General features: G+C 42.6%; 1 protein-coding gene across 4 annotated transcripts in view; it reads left to right on the forward strand.

Moving 5' to 3' along the window:
• Positions 1-2,915, forward strand: part of TNFRSF19 (TNF receptor superfamily member 19) — a 63,967-nt gene extending 61,052 nt beyond the window's left edge. For all 4 annotated transcript variants that reach the window (XM_065830763.2, XM_065830800.2, XM_065830782.2 and 1 more), the window contains one exon: positions 552-2,915. The gene's annotated coding sequence lies outside the window, so the exon portion shown is untranslated. The remainder of the gene's footprint in view (positions 1-551) is intronic.
• Positions 2,916-18,114: the final 15,199 nt, after the last annotated feature.

Below are 18,114 nucleotides of genomic sequence, written 5' to 3' on the forward strand. Positions count from 1 at the left end.
TTAATAGACGTTGCTGATTCATTTTGTACAATTCCTCCGTAATCATACTCTACACTGCATCAGTCCATATGCATCTTCGATGAAGAAATTCAAGTAGCATTTGAGGGATGTGATCAGGACTAGGTTTACAAGAAATGTATTATTTCCAGGCTTAACTCACAAACTATACAGCTCCAAGAAAATTATTTTATCTCAGTCTACCTCATTTTTTCTATTTACCCTTCAACTTTCTTGTCTTTATGAAATATTTGAAGGGAAGGATTTTTTTTAGTACATATGCATGCATTACGGTCTTGCATAGGGCCATACTTCTATCACATTGGAAAATAAATAATAATGTAATAAAATCAGAAGATCACATGCTTTTATTTCTGTGTACATAAATATACATTTTTAATGGGTATTTTAATACAGTTTCAATATTCAGGTGTAGGTGAATTTCTACTGCAAGCAGTAAGTGTAGTTGTATTCTTTTAGTGTTTAGTCAAGTATGAAGTACACAGAGGTTTTTAATGAATTTATGTAACCACTGTTCTATCACTTTCTTCTAGGAAGCCACGCTAGTTCTCTCAGCACTGAAGCTGACTGATTCCCTAACGCTCCTGTGCTGTTTCTTATCAAACATTATCTGGTCTTCAATGTTGCATGGTTTCAAAATCAGCTGGAAAAAAATGGCATCTTTTCACACCTTCTGAGCAGTTGCATCTGAGCCGTAACAGCTGTAAAGTGAAACTTGAAGGAGCATCCGGGGAGAACCATGAAGGTGGATTTATGACCTTGTGCATCTCTTTAAATAAACAAACAAACCCCACAAAACTTTCCATTCCTTCAGATTCTCAAAAAGTCTAATGGAGAGAGTTTAAAGGCATACACAAATACAGCAAGAAATATAAATACTTCAGTGTGTTTAGGTGAGTATGTTAAATACAGCTGCAGATGTCAGAAGGCGTGGGACAAGACTTTGCCAGTTATTCTGCTTGCAGATTTATGCATCCATTAGGGGTTTTTTGGCTGGCTCTAATTTTAACTCAGTTTCCTGCTGTTGAAGGACTTAAAAAATAAACATTTCTATTTATACAAGGATCATCTATTGATAAGCTGAAGCTTTTCTTATGTATTACATTATAGTCAATAAGCTAGTTTGGGAAGTTAGAGAATTTGCATGTTACAATATCTATGGTTGAAGTCCCCTCCATCCAATTGTTATATTTGTGGGAGGGGGCATTATTTTGTTAAATATAGCAGGCGATTAGCTTTAAATTAGATTTAGTTTAGTGAAAGTCAGCCATATAGGTAGGGATGTTGTCTTTAATTGGTAGTCTTGGCATTGGAACAAAGCACTTGTTGTTATAGCATGTAATTTTTGGATGTTGAAATAAATGTAATCAACTGTCACATCAAAATGTCATGAAGGTATTCATACGATGAGACTGTTACTAATATTTTTTAGTAATGCATTATTTTCAAGGGTCAAGCTTCATGGCGATCTGATTCATTTATATAGCAGGCCTTTTCATTCATGTCACTCTGTCCTTCTCGCTCTAGTATTGTGTAAATTCATTTTTTTCATGCAAAATGTAAACATTAATTCATAACATTTTTAAATACCTCTGACTGGAATCCTTAAAGTTGCACACATGCCTAGCAAATCCATCAGCTCTGCCCTCACTGCTGTTCTTTAAGATTTTAACTGCAGTTTGTTGTACCACATCCCATAACATAATACCATTTGTTCTGCAACCATTTTTATCCCTAAAATAGTTTTCACTTCTGTGAGTAATCCCAGTAACCTCTACTGATTCATTACATTCAACAGGCTCAAACCTGTCAGTGATGAACTCCACCAATTATTCTTTAAACTACCCAATGTGCCTTGACAAAAGCAACGCGATCAGCAGAACAAATGCAAATTGCAATAAATATTGCTCATCTTTCCACACATGGTTTGTGTGGCAATGGAAATGTTGAGACAGTATTCATGTTCCAAAGTGGAAGACTTTTTATTGGAAGCACCCAGTAGAAGCTTGAACCTGCACAAGAACAGCTGAAGTAGATGTAGGCAGCCAAGACAGTGAGACGCTTCAGCTAAAACCTGTGAGATTATGCATGTGTGCAAAAACCATGAATAACAGTTACCAAATCCAAACCAAGTAAATGAAGAAATTATGTGATTGTTTTCAATTTTTTGATATGGTGGTAAATACCACCATTTGGTCACTGATGGAATAATACACAGTTATACAGGGTGTACAATTACTCAGCTAAATACTTTATATACTCAAATAAGAGTAGTTTTGAATAATTTCTTTGGATACTTCCATACATTTAAGAAGTGACAAAACATTCTTTTTCACTACATGTGCTTGAAGAGATGTGTGCTTCTTTGTATATACTTTGTAAATAGAAAAAATCCAAAGTACATTTCAGTATATGGCAAGATATTTTTAGAACATATGGAGATTTAACTTTTCACTAATAACAGTTCTTTAAAATGTTATTTTCAAAGGTTTTTGCCAGCATCTGCCACAGTATGTTTTCCCATTGGAATTTACACTTTGTATAATTGTTTTTGTCTGGCGAGAAAAATACTCATGTCTTTAAATGAGTGGCAGATAACTTGAGTGCAAATTGGGGGGAATAAATGAAGAGAGTGCTTTCTAAATATATGTATATATTGTGTATATACTTTTTTCTTTAATTTAACCAAATTGGTCTTTTTTATATTGCCTGTGGCAAGCAATGTTGTACATGCCAATAGAAAACACGCTACCACCGCATTTAGACTGCCCACATATCATGTCTAGGGATTTATAGTGCTGTTTTAAATACTCCTTTAAGGAATGTAAATTAAAATGTTTTATATATTGTTTTGTAATACTTTTTCTACTTGTGAATAAAATGTTACATGAACCAGTCTTGGTTTTTTGATCTCAAATTATTAATAACATTCTGTACAAAGTTAGTGATAAATTATTTATTATTTTTAGAATTCCATAATGATTTGTGTTAAAATTATGGTATAATTTGGTACATCTTTGTCTTGAGATGCTTGCTTTTTAACAGTAGCATTGTTCTTCAAGCTGGAGGGCCTCGAAGAAGCCGTAAGTTAGAAAGTTAAAAAAGGCTGATGAGCACTACAGTATAATGTCTTTGAAAAGAAAACCCAGTACTCCACACAGCAGACTGTTTCAGAGGAGGTAGATAGGTAAATAATGGGAAAATAGCTTTATTTTTTAAACAGGAAAGGATGCGCCAGTCACGGCCCTGAGAGGCCCCATGGAGCCTGCGCTTGTGTTGTGCTGCAGCAGCCAGGAGTGGTTCCAAACCTTAGCTAAAGAAAGACAGAATTAGAAAATACTGGTGGAGAAAACTAATCTAGGTCATTTTTCAAACCTTGTCCAAGAGGTTTATACATTCAAAAGATGCAGAAAAATGTTACTCAAATGGGATGCTCCAGAATTTAAATTATTAAGAAAGGAGTGGCATGGTTTGACTGACAAGAGTAGAGGACTGAGAAGAGTTGTTTGATAATTGCATATAATTATATGACTTCTTATGGAAAAGATGTAAGAGAGACTGAATCCAGACAAGGATGGTAGGCAACATAGAGCCAGGTTGCTTGTGGTGGAAAATTTATAGCACTATTGTTTTTTATGGGAAAGTTTGAGAGAAATTGAAAGCTGCTCCGTCACTAGTTCCATCTAGCAAATTCTGCATTAGTTCTTGTCTCTATATTGCTGTTATTTCTCTAGTTTTTAAGCACATAATTCAGAGTGTAGCTGGAGAGCACCTTCCCAGAACAGCAAGGTCTCCTTGCGTGGCTGTGCCCATGTGCTGCACTCCTGAGTGTCTTCTCATGGCTTGTGCTGAGGCTGCGAGCCAGGGCAGCAGTCCAGAGCACACGGCAGCTGTGGCAGCTCAGTTCTACCCCTTTGTGTCCATAAAGGCAGCTTTGTGACAGTCAGCACAGCACACCAAGGATCACAGGACTGTGCGCCTGCCAAAAATAAATTAAAAAAAAAAAAAAAGAAGAAAAGAAAAAGCAGGAATTGAAAAACAGGTATTTCTTCTCTTTCAACTGGAAACAAAATACAATTCAAAACAAATTACATATGTGGTAATAAAACTTGCATAGTCATAAAAGATATAATGTCATTAAGCAAGGCTGCAACCTTCTATCCAGCTATCTTTTTAAAAGAGGTCTACAGAAAAAAAAATTTAAAAAGCCACCCCAAAATCTCTTCCCTGCTCAGATGGCTTTTCAGTACAACAGTGTTTCCTGTCTGTTCTACAGGGCTGGCCAAGCTCTCAGTCCAAAGCTCCTCAACCTACCCTGAGCTGGAGATCTTACGGCTTTTCCTTTTGTTGTGTGCTCTTTGAAGGCCTTTGGTTTGCATTCCTGTGAAGTCCCTCCAAGCAATAACCTTCGTGCATTAAATTAATCCTCTGGCTGACTTGGGTGATGGAGGTTTCGATCACTACCTGCAGCACATTCCAGTGCAGACACTGCTGCTTTGTTTAACCCTTTTAAAAAAAGGGTATTGAAGGGATTGTGTAGTGTTTTATCAGGCATGGAGCAAGCTGAGGTTGGGTACTCGGAGCAAAGCCACACAATGCACACTTTGTGCTGGCAGGGTGCAATTTAATCCATATTTAACTTTGGCGTGAATGTTGGTAAAACCCACTTGCTCTTCACATTGCACATGAGCCATTTTGATCACGTCCAATAAGGCAGCACTTTCAATAGGATGAGAGCGGGTGGATTTGCTCGTGAGCCTGCTGGTTTCCACAAGAGCGGTGAATGATGGGATTAGTGGGAATGTTTCTAATGTTGTGCTGACAGCCGGGGTGGCTGGCGGAGGGCACACCGAGGCTGCTGGCAAGAGCCACGGCTTCAACGGCAGGGGTAGTTGAGTAAGATGGAGACTTTTCCCATCATTTGATTTTCTCAATCCTTCCTCACCACAGTTGTATTTAATTTGTTTTCGTTGTTCTGACAAAGGGAGATTTGGCTTGTTCGAAACTTTATAAATGACATTTTTCTCATGCCCTGGTGGAAAAGCACGCACACACACAAAAGAATGCAGCATTTAAGAAGTGCTTTCTCCGAGCCTCAGTCTTTGTGAAGTTTTCCATTTCTTCTGCCCAGATCCCAGCTTCAATTTGTGAATGTACAATTTATGTAATATTCAGCACGCAAGAATTTTCCTAAGTATAGCAGATTCTATACTAAAATCTAGTCTGTAATTAACAGTTTAAGTGAGAGCATGCTGGTTTAAAGCTTAGAAAATTAAACCACTGGAATTCAAGAAATCACCTTGCTTTGCCCAAGTTCTATATCAGACATTTCATTGGATCATAATGATAAACATATATAAATACAGAATGTGTATGTGTATGTAAAGATCTGTTCTACAGCAGAATAAAATAATAACCTTCTTTAAAAAAAAAAAATCATCTTGCATGTGATCTGAGGCAAAGCATTGCCAGGCTGGTTACAGTAATTTTATTCCTAAGTAAGTGCTTGAACATGAGGAAATTACAGAACACTATGGACCAGTTCAGATGAGACCTTTGCACTACTCAAGCTTCTATTCTGCTGGTGGGGATCTCAGCAGGACTTTTTTGTAATGGGGGCACGCTGAGCATGTGCATTTAAGAGAACAATATTGAACAAAACATTGTGAAAATAATAATGAGAATGAGAAAATAACATTTAGCTGTTAATGTACAAAACAAAACAAAAAACACCAAAGCAAAACCAACCCTTATGTTGCAAAGTAATCATACTTTTAAAGCCAAAGTAAAGATCTAGTCTACAGCCACTTAATGTCTCTAACTGTATGTTCACTTAAGCTCACAAAAAATCTGCAAGATTAGGAAGATCTGTAACCAGCAGAATAACAGTATTTTCTGCACCGATTTTGTTTATACATTGCAAATGTGCTTCTTGTAGACTAAGTTGACTCTTGCTACATATGGTAATTGAATTGAACCTTTGGAAATTCAACAGCCAGTATCAGCTCGGCCATTTGGTTGACCCTGTTCCAAACAAAAAAAAAGGAAGTTGTTGACCATCCTGATGCTGGTTTATGTTGTTAGACCCAACAATAGTTGAATTCCTTTATCATTAGTAACTCTTGGTTTCAGCTTTATTAAACCTTATTGCTAAAGATGTTCAACAATAAAAGTTAAGGTGACACCGCATCTGTGCAAGAGTGAGAATATCTTTCCTACTGAGACAGCAAAACAGGCCCATAATGTTCCACCAAATAAGACTTGCGGTACATTTTGTCAAAATTCATCACTGTTTTTTGATATTTTTATAGAATCATTTAGGTTGTAAAAGACCTTTAAGATCATCAAGTCCAATCTAGCACTGCTAAGTCCCCCACTGAACCATATCCCTCAACACCACATCTACACATATTGACACTATGAATAGAAAATATTCCTTGTTTGAAAAAAGATTCACGTGATGACAAAATGCTGTGGAATGTCACATAAGAGTATTTTCTCCAAGAGGGTTTGTGCAGTTACCCTCAATGTTAAACTGTCAATAAATGGAAAACCTCCATATTGACTGAATTTGTATCTTTAAACACATTTTAAGCTTTGAAGAGTTAGTTGTTTTTAATCAAGGAGGACTAGTCCATTTATGCGGACAAGAACTGCCTCAAAGTTATTTTCTTAAACTGGTCTTTAAGTAGCAGGACAGATGGACTCAGGCAGAAGAAACCATAAATCCTTTAAATGATAGAATACCTATTTCACTGATGGGTTAAAAGAAGCAAGCCATGTGGGTTCAGCCCTTTCTCTAATTAGTTCAGCCAGGCTATGGGGGCTGCAAGAATGCCATAAATTACCTCTCCTGTGGCTTTCCACAACAGACAGATAGCGTTGGAGTTTACTCAAGGTGTTGGCAAGTGCTGTAATAGATTCCTGAAAATATCTGTCTGCCAGATGATGTTTCCTATTACACAGAATATCACTGAGGAGGTCTTGTTGCCTTCACAGCCAGATGCTTTCTGCTCCTAGTGAAGATGTCTTTTTACTGCCTTGCTGCAGTGGGTGGATGGGGGTGGTGGGGAAGCAGCAGCAGCGCCTGCAGAAGCCAGAGGAGAGCAGGACACAGCATTGCTGCATCCAGCACACACCATCACAGCTGAGTGCCCCCCACCAGTCTCTCAGCTGTGCAGAGATCAGCTGTAGCGGTGCTTGGAAGCATAAAGATTGCCAAAGATGCAATATTGCACCTCCTGCAGATATCTCAGTGTTGCAGCTGCAGTAGCTGAAAGCTATAAATGAAAAGAAATTAATATCTTCTGTGAGTTGAGGGGGAGGAAAAAAAAATAACTAAAGGTTTTGGGCTCAAAGCCTTCTTGGATCTGCTTTCTAATGTTTGCTTGCACACTTTGCGTCTAGTTAAAGATCTACAGCTGCTGTAGCTCTGAGAATGCTCCTGCAATTCCCACCTGACCTTAGCGACCAGAAGTTACCTTTCAGTTTGGCCTTGTTACACTGCATGCTGGAAAAGCTGGAGGGTTTAAATACCTGCCAGTCTCTGTTCTTTTCACAATTACCTATTTTTTGACGAAAAAAAAAAAAATCCCAAAACTTTATTCAAATTTTTCTTAAGTCGCTATTACTCACAAGGTGCCCGTAAGTTCCAGAAGGACAGGGAACTGCTGGAGAGAGCCCAGTGCAGGGCAACGAAGATGATGAAGGGAGTGGAGCATCTCCCGTGTGAGGAAAGGCTGAGGGAGCTGGGTCTCTTCACCTTGGAGAAGAGGAGACTGAGGGGTGACCTTATTAATGTTTACAGATATATAAAGGGTGTCACGAGGATGGACCCAGGCTCTTCTCGGTGACAACCAGTGGTAGGACAAGGGGTAATGGATTCAAACTGGAACACAGGAGGTTCCACTTAGATTTGAGAAGAAACTTCTTCTCAGTGAGGGTGACAGAGCACTGGAACAGGCTGCCCAGGGGGGTTGTGGAGTCTCCTTCCCTGGAGACATTCAAATCCCGCCTGGACACCTTCCTGTGTAACCTCATCTGGGTGGTCCTGCTCCACTGGGGAGATTGGACTGGATGATCTTTTGGGGTCCCTTCCAATCCCTAACATCCTGTGATTCTGTGATAAGACTACAGTTTCATTTTCTCATGGAAAAGAAACGTGGTTACCCTAAAGCCACCCAGAAGATAGCCTGGGAATCAGATGCTGGTTCACGCTGTTACCAGTGTCTCTCTCTGCAGCTCTGTCCCCTCGGTCAGGAAGCAGCCCAGACCAAATTAAAACACATCTTTGACCAGAGCAACCCCAACCCCACCAACAACCTGTTCTTTAGAAATCTGTCGTTAAATCACAGCTTATGGGTAGTTCAAAAAAACAAACAAAACAAACAAACAAAAAAGAAGACAGAGATAGGAGAAAAAACCTTCATAAAGAATTATGCTGGAGACTTATTCAGCAAAATTCCCATTTGTGTACAAAAGCTCAGCTAAATAACCTTGGGTTGTACAGGAACACAAGGAGGAAGAAAAACTCTCCTGATCTTTACCAGCACCCTGCCAGCATCCCAGGCATTTTGTCCTCTTGCTCCTCATAAGAATTTGATCTTGTGAAGCAGACATGCAGCACTTGCTCCTCATTCTTGACTCAGAAGGGTTCTCCCTCCCCATCCCCTGCCCAGTGCCAGAGATTGTAACCGATGCCTGGCACAGAAGGCTCTTTCCAACCAGGAAAGGAATATCTCTATCTCTTCTGCTTCCCCTCCTGGCTCTTCCCTGCCATTCTGCCTTATTTATGACTGCTGCAATTTTGGGATATTTCTTTGCCTTCTTTTCTCCAGGTCTCTGTTTCCCATCCTCCTCCCTCCACGAGCTGGTCCGCTCCCCATCACCATGTGAATGCAGAATTGTGGGTTTCATTTAATGAATGTGGAAGATGTAACACAATGTACAAAAGCTTCTCCAAGGCTTTGTTCTGTTTTTATATAAATGCAAAGGACAAAAAAGAGAGGGAAATAAAGCTACCCAACTCTAGTAAGCAAATGCTGGCCAGTGCAGCACTGGGTAAAGCTTACTTTCAGAAAGACAGCAAGCTCAAAGCCAGCCTACCAGGAATTTATTTGGTTGGATTCCTATCTGTGCACAGCTGCTTCTAAAAAGGAAGATGGTGGCTGAGTGCTTAAAATGGTGATTTTTAAGGACATGTCCCGATCAGGATTTTTTCACAAGAACCCTCTGTGAAAACTAAAGACAAGGAATTTGTCACAGCAGGGAGATAGGGATAACAATGAGAGTAGGTAAAAATTGCTGATAATGTGATTTGTGGTTTGGTGGTGGTGGTTGGTTTTGTGTTTGTTTGGGTTTTTTTTGTTGTGTTTTTTGTTTGGTTGGTTTTTTGGGGGTTTGTTTTGGTTTGTTTTTTGTTTATATTATACTGTTACAATCTTTACATTTACTTATGGGACAAAACTATAGGGCCCTACAAGGGCCCTTCAAGAGGCCCAGCTCATGAGGGCTGGGTCCTGGCAGATTCAGATCCTCTGCAGTGTGACGCTCCTCACCTGCGTCCAGATGAATGCACAAGTGATGCCGTGACCATCGCGCACAGCAGCTCCTCCATTCACTCCTGCAGCACAAAAAAGATTGTATTATATTGACATCTCCACCCCCCACCACCTTTTTTTTTGTTTCTAAGAATTTTGTTGGTGTTTGCTCATGGTCTTCCAGTGAGTGAATGGATTTTACACAGGAAACACACACTAGATTACAATGTACTGCTGTGTTATGAAAATAGACCATAAAGAAGCATTTGTACTTGGTCTGTTTGGCTCTGGCTCTTTATTAGGTGGTGGAGTGGGAAACTGCCAACTAGTTTCAGTGAGTGAGCCTTTTTCTTAACATTGTTCATGGACATCCAGCAGCTGGAGGATATATTCCTGGCTGCAATCAATTCATCGATATGTGGTATGTGAAAATCCAGACTCAGAAATGACTGAAAACGCTGCTGCCATTGTGCAGCATCCCAGCTAAGGACTCATCATCTATGTGTAACATCTGTGCACTGACACTGGCCGAGACAGCTCTGTGCAGAGCCCTGAGTCCAAGCCAGGCTAAAGAAGCCCTTGCAGGTACACAGCCTGGTGGAAAAGCAGAAGGCTGCGCCTGGAGGAGAAGCTGATGGTATGAAGCTGGGACTGGGTTTGTAAATCCCATTTTCTCTTCTAAATTGAGGGGGCCAGATTCCAAGGTGATGAGTAAAGGATGGGCAAAGCTGCAGACAGAGAAAGAGTGGGTGTAAAAATTGGTGTAATGGCAAGGATTTTAACTTTAAGGAGCCCAGAACAATGCATAAATTACATGAGCTTAGCCTCAGTCCTGAGTTCAGTGCAACACCTGATGGCTAATTTGCCATCTGTTTACTTCCAGTAGAGCTACAGAACAAGAAGGTGTGGAAGACCTTGTTGCAGCACGTGGTCAGCGCTGGGCAGCACAGCTGCCCTGGGAGCACTGCAACATACCTCTGGATTTTGCTAGAACTTGTCTTGGGACTTCACTAGCGATCTGTCATCTTCCTTTTCCTTTTCAGTATTTGTGAGTACAGGGAGCGCTAACCAGCAGCATAGTGGACACTTTTCTAACCCAGGCACCATCAAAGGCTGAGGAAGAGCACATTTCCCTGTCAGAATGTGCTGAACTGTGATATGAAACTGTACTACCCGCCTCTTAGCTTTCCCTGCACAGAAAGGAACACTCTGCAGCCCCACGGACTGCAGTGCAGCTCCCGGGTGTGACCTGCAGATCCATGTGCCTCAGTTCACTCTTCATGTTTTCTCTGCATGGTGAACAGTTCCTGAAAGAGTCTAAAGTGTGTATCATGCCAACTATGAATATATGGGGACGGTGATCGGGGCTTTCTCCGTAAAAACGCTTCTGAAAGCAGTTTTTAAGTGTCTGACTCAGGTATGCAGATTTACATGTTTCCAGCCGAACTAAAAGATCTCAACATGTTCTTGGCTGGCCTCAGCAAGGTTTAATTTCCTCCTTAGAGCTTAAGACACTTTTCCTTTTTGAATGAACACAGCTCTCATGGACACATTTTAGTTCAAACTGACTCATAAGAACACACTTCAGCACCCCTGAATTCAGAAAGGCATTTGAGTGCACATGAGCACCTGCCCACAGCAAGTGTGTTCATCATGACCACTATGTCCCCATTGGGATCAGCTTAATATAATGGATGTTTAATTACCTATTCCTTTGCTGGCTGATCCCACTACACCATCCTGTAGAGAACAGTTCAGACCTGTAATTATGATTTAAATACTATAAACTTCCAGCTGAGCGAGCCAACAATGTTTATCATTTAGTATCTTGTGGTTATTGTGAAGAAGGATGCTCCCTTCAGAACCTTGCACCATTTTCACTATGCTCTTTTTGCACTAACAAGGTATTATTTTTATTTGACACTATAATAATTTTATGAATCAATTTTATTTATTATCTCTCCTCCTAGAAATGTCTGGATGCCTTCCCTACACCTTTGACCAGCTCAAGAGCATACCAAGAGACTAGGAAAAAACCCAAAGACACACTTCACTCAGTGATTTAATCCAGGTTTCCAGCAGCCAGCTGTGGACATCTAAATTAAAAGCACACATGGACTTTGCATGGGGCTTCACAGAAGCATTTTTCAGATTTACCTTGAAGATAACAAAGCTGTGATATGACCCATTCAAAGCAAAAACTAGGAGAGGGACTTTCCTAGATGGACCTGGCCTGACCCTGAACAGTTGTTCTTTGGCCCTTGAGCCACCTAAACTGTGCTTTACCCAGAAAAAGTTATCTTTAAATGCATACATTTTGTTGGACTCTGTCCTGTATAGAAGATTTCACATGCAATATTAAAACATAAAAAGATAGAGGCCTGCCAGTAACCGGGAGCGGTGGCACAGGACTGTAACTCTCATTTCCTAGCTCTCGTTTCAAGGCCGTGTTGTAACGCAAGTATTTCGTGCACCCTTCTCTCTTTTCTGTCCTTACTCCAACCCACAGCCTCCTCCCTGCCACACCAGCTTGAATTTTTTTGAACCTGGCATCTGCAAAGCCAAACCCTCTACCCTAATTTAGTCTTTTGGTCCTCAAACATCTCTCCACGCCCAGGGCTTTTGGCATGGTGCTGTTCCAGCCACTTTCCCTCCAGCTCCCCACCTGACTTCCACCATTTCAGCCCCTGGGCTTCTGTCATGTTGGACTGATAACCACCACGACCACCAAAACCATCTGTCCACGCCCTGAAGACAGGATGGTCAGGACACAGGGGTCAGGGGGTCCCACACCAGGTATCCCTGCCGTGGGACCTGTGCAAGGATTTTGGGAGACAGGGAAAGAGTCAGACCAGACCCAGGCCAACAGGAAAAGCTGTGGAAGACACACATGCACTTGGGACATTAATGCAACAGCTGCATCTCTGAGCAATAAGAGCAGGGCCAAGCCAACCTGCCAGGCACAGCCCTCTCCTAGAAAAGCCACCAGTCATTGACCTTTTCATCCCCTCCTTGTTGCCAGTGCCCATCTTCTTATGAACAACTTCCAGTCCCCGTAGGAGGGATGGCATTTCAGCAGCCCCACTGATGATGACCCTGAAAGAGGAGTGAGATGTGGAGGCTACAGCTGCTGTCAAACACGCCAGTGCTCCAGAACAGTAGGGAAATACCGGTTTGACTGCCACGTGCCCCGCCAAGGGATGTTACGGGACTATTAATTGCCCCAGATGACCTCTGGGCATATTAACACCTACTCTTTCAAACAGTGGTCACTGCGCGATCCAGTGCCTCCTTCCACTGCGAGCTGGTTTATTCACATTTTAATTGCTCCGAGATTCATCTACAGACAGTAATTTGTCAGCTGCCTCCGCAGTTGAAACCACATCTTCTCAATCCCACTGGCAGGCACTGGCAGCCTGTTGGCAGTGTGCTGGCTGCCAGCCCTTGGACAGGCAACATCGGTCTGCAGCAAAATGCTGCTTCTTGGGGATTCAGGAAGGAAACACTTGGATCAGCCACCTCATTTCATCACCTGAGTGTCTCGGCACCATAGAAATACTCCTACTAGACACATCGTACTCATCTACTGTGTGGAATTGTCTAATAGATGGGACATGTCCTACTCTCAGTCTGTTCTGGGATGTTCTGATGTGAACCGCAGCATGCTTGCTGCGTACTGCAGGGTGCATCTGCAAACCATGTCTGGCATGCTCCGAATTCGTATGTCTCCCGTTTCCACACACATACTGTGACTGCCACTTCAGCTCTTGATAAGCAAAGCAGCTAACCGGATGGCTCTCACTTTTAACAAAGCCTCTCAAGATATCACTAGCTTTGGTCCTTAAACACTTTTTTCAGACGACCAAAGCTAATAAAACACACACGTGTGTGTCTCTTGATGGACCTTCTGCCCAGAGCTGAACCATCAAAGGGCCTCTAGCTGGGGATAATGTGAGCTCAGACTGTCTCCCTCCCCAATCCTGGCATCGATACAGGGTGCACAGCCTCACTTCTTTGGCCAAAAACCCAAGGTGGATAATGAAAAAGGAAGGCAAAAGCTCAAGGGTTCGGTTTATTTAAACAAGTCCTGCACTTCTGAACAGGTTGCACCAAAGTGACCTGTTAGGTAGGGTGCAGCGACTGGGATCTGAAGTGTTTGCAGTTGGCCCAAAGGATCCCAACACACAGAGAATGAGTTACAAGAGTTTAGCTTTTACTGACCACTTTAGTTTGTGAAATGTATTTTTTTGCCAAATGAAATAGAAAAAGCTGGAAATGCAAGGTAGGGTGAGAAACAAACATGAGGCAGGGAAGAAGGAAAACAAAATCAGAGTGAAGCCAGCGAGGCACCGGCTTCAGACCAGCTAAGCAGATACTTCTGACAGACCGAGGGAAAGGTGTGGAAAAGAGAATAGTTCACAAAGTAAGAAACTGAATGTCAAATTAGCTATTTCCCTGTACTCAGCCAGCCTTCATCAGTTTTTCACACACATTTGAGACTGTCAGAAACCAAAGAAAGAAAAAAATGAAAGCAGATTTTCTTGGAAAACAGATTAAAAACTGAACAAACTACTAAAACGACCTTGTCTTGGGAATTTGGCTTAAACACCAGATTGAATCAGAGATAACTAATTTGATTACATAGAACAAGTTATCTAAATCCCTGCTCAGGGAAAACACCGCCAGCAATTCAGTGCTGTTTTGCAAAAGGCCTTCAATGTTAAATAGTTTCAGCAAGAGCAACATCCACAGACACATGGCACTTCTCAATGCATGAAGAACATGTTTGTTGGGCAGGTGTCAGGGCAACAGAGCAAATTAAATTTACAGGAAAATAAGGAAATTTGCAGAGGATGGTGAGGAATCAGGTCAGAGCAGAACTTACCTGTTCTCTGGCAGCTGAGATGGGTGACAGGTCTGAATAGCACGGGTGCTTTCTTGCAGCAGGCAATTACACCTCCAGTTCTCAGGGAATTCCTGTTTCAACCCCATCACGACAGTGTGTGCTATTTGCACAAATCTTCAGAGACAGAGAGCTGTTATTTCAACTCTCATTTGTAATGAATGGGGTTTACTATGGCTAGCATGAATCATTTTGATAACACATATAATTAGTTTTATAGAAATTTTAGTATCCTATAAAAGTTTCTATATCACATGTATTCCCCCAGGTCTTTCTTGTAAAATGATTTTGTTACAACTCTATTCTTCTGGGAACTAAAGAATAGACAACTGCGCACATCTGTTTGTCAAGAGTTGCATTGTCAGCCAAGACATTCATGGCAATTTTGCTGCCTTCTTAGTTTCTAAAATCCATGTGAAGAAATGCAATCACTGCTGGACTCCAGCATTATCAGCTGTTCAAAGCTGAAGATAATACTAATTTCCTCCCAGGCCGTCAATAACTAAGCTGCCTCCATGCAGCTCATGGCTGCTGAGAGCAGACGCTGTGGCTCAGCTACCAGGAGCTGGGATGCCTGTCAAATGTCCTTGGGGAAAATGCTTAACAGATATAAATAACATAGGCCTTTAATAACTTCATTTGAGCTATGCAAATTTACCCTGCATGAGGATTTGGCTCTGTACAGAGGGCTGCAAAGCAAGTTAACTTGATTCCACCTTCATGAGGAAGGAAAGTGAGCTTGGTAGGAGTGTGCACTACATGACACCAGCAATCTCTTCAGACTTGATAAGCATTTTTTCTTTCATATGTGTTTTGAACACTCTGATTGAGCCTTGTGACCACTTCTGAAGGGTCTCATTAATAAGCAGACTCTGTTTTTAACAACTGCCCTGCTAACCCATAGTGAGTATGCCAGAGGAGCTCACTGAGCTTGCCCAACCCTTACCTCAAGGGCTGCTGCAAACACCAGCTAAACACAGGCTTCTGACCATGCTGAAGGGATGAGCCACTGTTCAAACACTCACTTGATAAATTACCATTATTCATGAGATCCAGCTACCTGTGGTGTATTGGGAGCTGCTGTCCTGTGGCGTGCAACCTAAAGGGGCTCATCCATCCCCACTTGTCCCATCTTGGCCATGCTTCCCCTTCTCTGCAGGTCACGTTCAGGGCATTTCCCCAAGACCTGTATCTCCCAACTCTCACCTCCCATGGCACAGGGAAGGCAGGTGAGTAATGCTGCTCAAGCACGAGATGTACTTCAGGCTACATGGGCACGTGCCAGCAGCAGCTGTGGGCAGGGTGGGAGGAACCTACCATGCTGCCATTGTGCTTTTTCTCTGACGTGAGGAAAAAGGTTCAACAAGGCCAACTGCTGGGTCCTGCACTTGGGTCACAACAACCCCAGGCAGTGCTACAGACTTGGGGAAGAGTGGCTGGAAAGTGCCTGGTGGAAAAGACCTTGGGCTGTTGATTGACAGCTGGATGAACACAAGCCAGCAGTGTGCCCAGGTGGCCAAAAAGGCCAACAGCATCCTGGCTTGTATCAGGAATAGTGTGGCCAGCAGGACCAGGGCAGTGATCGTCCCCCTGTACTCAGCACTGGTGAGGCTGCAACTCAAATCCTGTGTTCAGTTTTGGGCCCCTCACTACAGGAAAGACATTGAGGTGCTGGAGAAGAGTGCAGAGAAGGGCAACAAAGCTGGTGAGGGGTCTGGAGCACAAGTCTGATGAGGAGCAGCTGAGGGAACTGGGGCTGTTCAGCCTGGAGAAAAGGAGGCTGAGGGGAGACCTTATCGGTGTCTACAACTACCTGAAAGGAGGCTGTAGCGTGGAGGGTGTTGGTCTCTTCTCCCAAGTAACAAGTGACAGGACAAGAGGAAATGACCTCGAGTTGTGCCAGGGGAGGTTCAGATCGGATATTAGGAAAAATTTCTTCATGGAAAGGGCTGTGAAGCACTGGAACAGGCTGCTCAGGGAAGTGGTGGAGTCACCATCCATGGAGGTGTTTAAAAGGCATTTAGACAAGGTTCTTAGGGACATCTTTTAGTGCTAGAATTAGGTTATGGTTGGACTCAATGATCTTGAGGTTCTCTTCTAACCTAAATTATTCTATGATTCCATATGATCACAACCACCAGTCAGTCACACTCCAAAACCTCAGCTACTCCCACCTCATGGGTCATGCCCCACTGCAGCTGTAAAAGCAGAGGGAGAAGGAGCCATCTGGAGGTATCTAAGGAGCGAAGTGAGGGGGCTGTATGGAGCCAGGGGGACATCTACCAAAAGCCATTTCATAAGACCCAAGATGTCCTGAAGATTAATTAAAAGCATCTTCTGCAACTATTTTAGTATTGTCCTACATTACACTATCATTAATGTATAAACTCAATTATATATGACAGGCAGGAAAAGTAAATTATGGTGGTATTTGATGATGGAAAAATGGTGACGTCAAAGAAAAGAGAGTAAGTTTGGCATTTTGAGGTATTCTGACTTTAAAACAGGATTCCCAGCACTTAAATTGGAGCCATCTGTGCTCTCTATGTAGTTCCAGGAGCAACAAAGAGGCACGTTGAAGAGCTGGTTCACCCCATCCTAAGACAGGCAGGATATGTCCGATTTTGAAGGTGCCTGTTTCTTCTCATCAGGCATGAAGGCAGCTGGAATGGCAACCTTTACCCACTACAAGTTGCCTTAGAGGCAACAGGCTCACAGACAACTGCTTGGCAAGAAGCATCCCACCCCATTTCCTCTGTGATTTCAAATCTACACACCAGCAGAGCACTACCTAGTCATCCTGTCAGATCTTTATCAGCACTTTGCTTCTGGTTTAAGCATTTTGTTTTTAACAGATTTTTGTGGTACTTCCTCCGATCAACAAGCCGTAACGATTTCCTACAACCGCGCAGCCCCGGCGTGCCGCCGCGCTCCGTGGAAAGAGCCATCTGTTGCAAAGCAGCCGCAGCTGACTTTAAAGGTAAACAAATCTCAGCCCAGGGAAGATCAGAAGGGCCGACAGGCAGTCCTGGGGCTGGTTTGTTCTTCCTTATCTTTTATCTCCTTCTCTCTCCTCCCCAAGCACGCTAGCTGTTCTCCCACGGTCCTTCTCCCAGGGAAATCCGTGAGCTTGCTTTCTGCAATTGTGCATTTTCAATTCTCAACTTATTTAAGTCCCCTAATTTTAATGTTATATTCCCCTTTTGGTAGACTGCAAATCTGCCAGGGTAAAGCACTCACTTGAACTCATTCCTGACACCACATAAATAAATCGCTGGCTCTGGGAACAGAAAATCTCCAGTCCCGTGCCCAGAAGCAATCTGACACAGCAGATGGACAGGGCCTCCCACGTCCCCGCAAGCAGAGGAGGTGCTTTGGCTCACATCACTTCTCCAGCTCTCCACTGGTGAATTCCTCCCCAGCCGTGATGCCATCAGCAGGACAGTCACACAGCCAGCGGGACTTGCTGCCCTCCTGGCAAAACCTCCTTCCAAAGACACTCCATTCATAGCTCGTAAAACCAGAAAAGACGGCTGTCCCCTGGCATAACTAAGGGTTCAGGGCTTCTCTGAACTAATCCGAACTAGGGAATATTTTTGTGAAAACTGTCCAGTTTTGATGTACACTTCTAGTGCTGGCCAGTCAGCCCCAGCA

Source organism: Patagioenas fasciata, chromosome 1, assembly GCF_037038585.1.
Source record: "Patagioenas fasciata isolate bPatFas1 chromosome 1, bPatFas1.hap1, whole genome shotgun sequence".
Taxonomy (NCBI): domain Eukaryota; kingdom Metazoa; phylum Chordata; class Aves; order Columbiformes; family Columbidae; genus Patagioenas; species Patagioenas fasciata.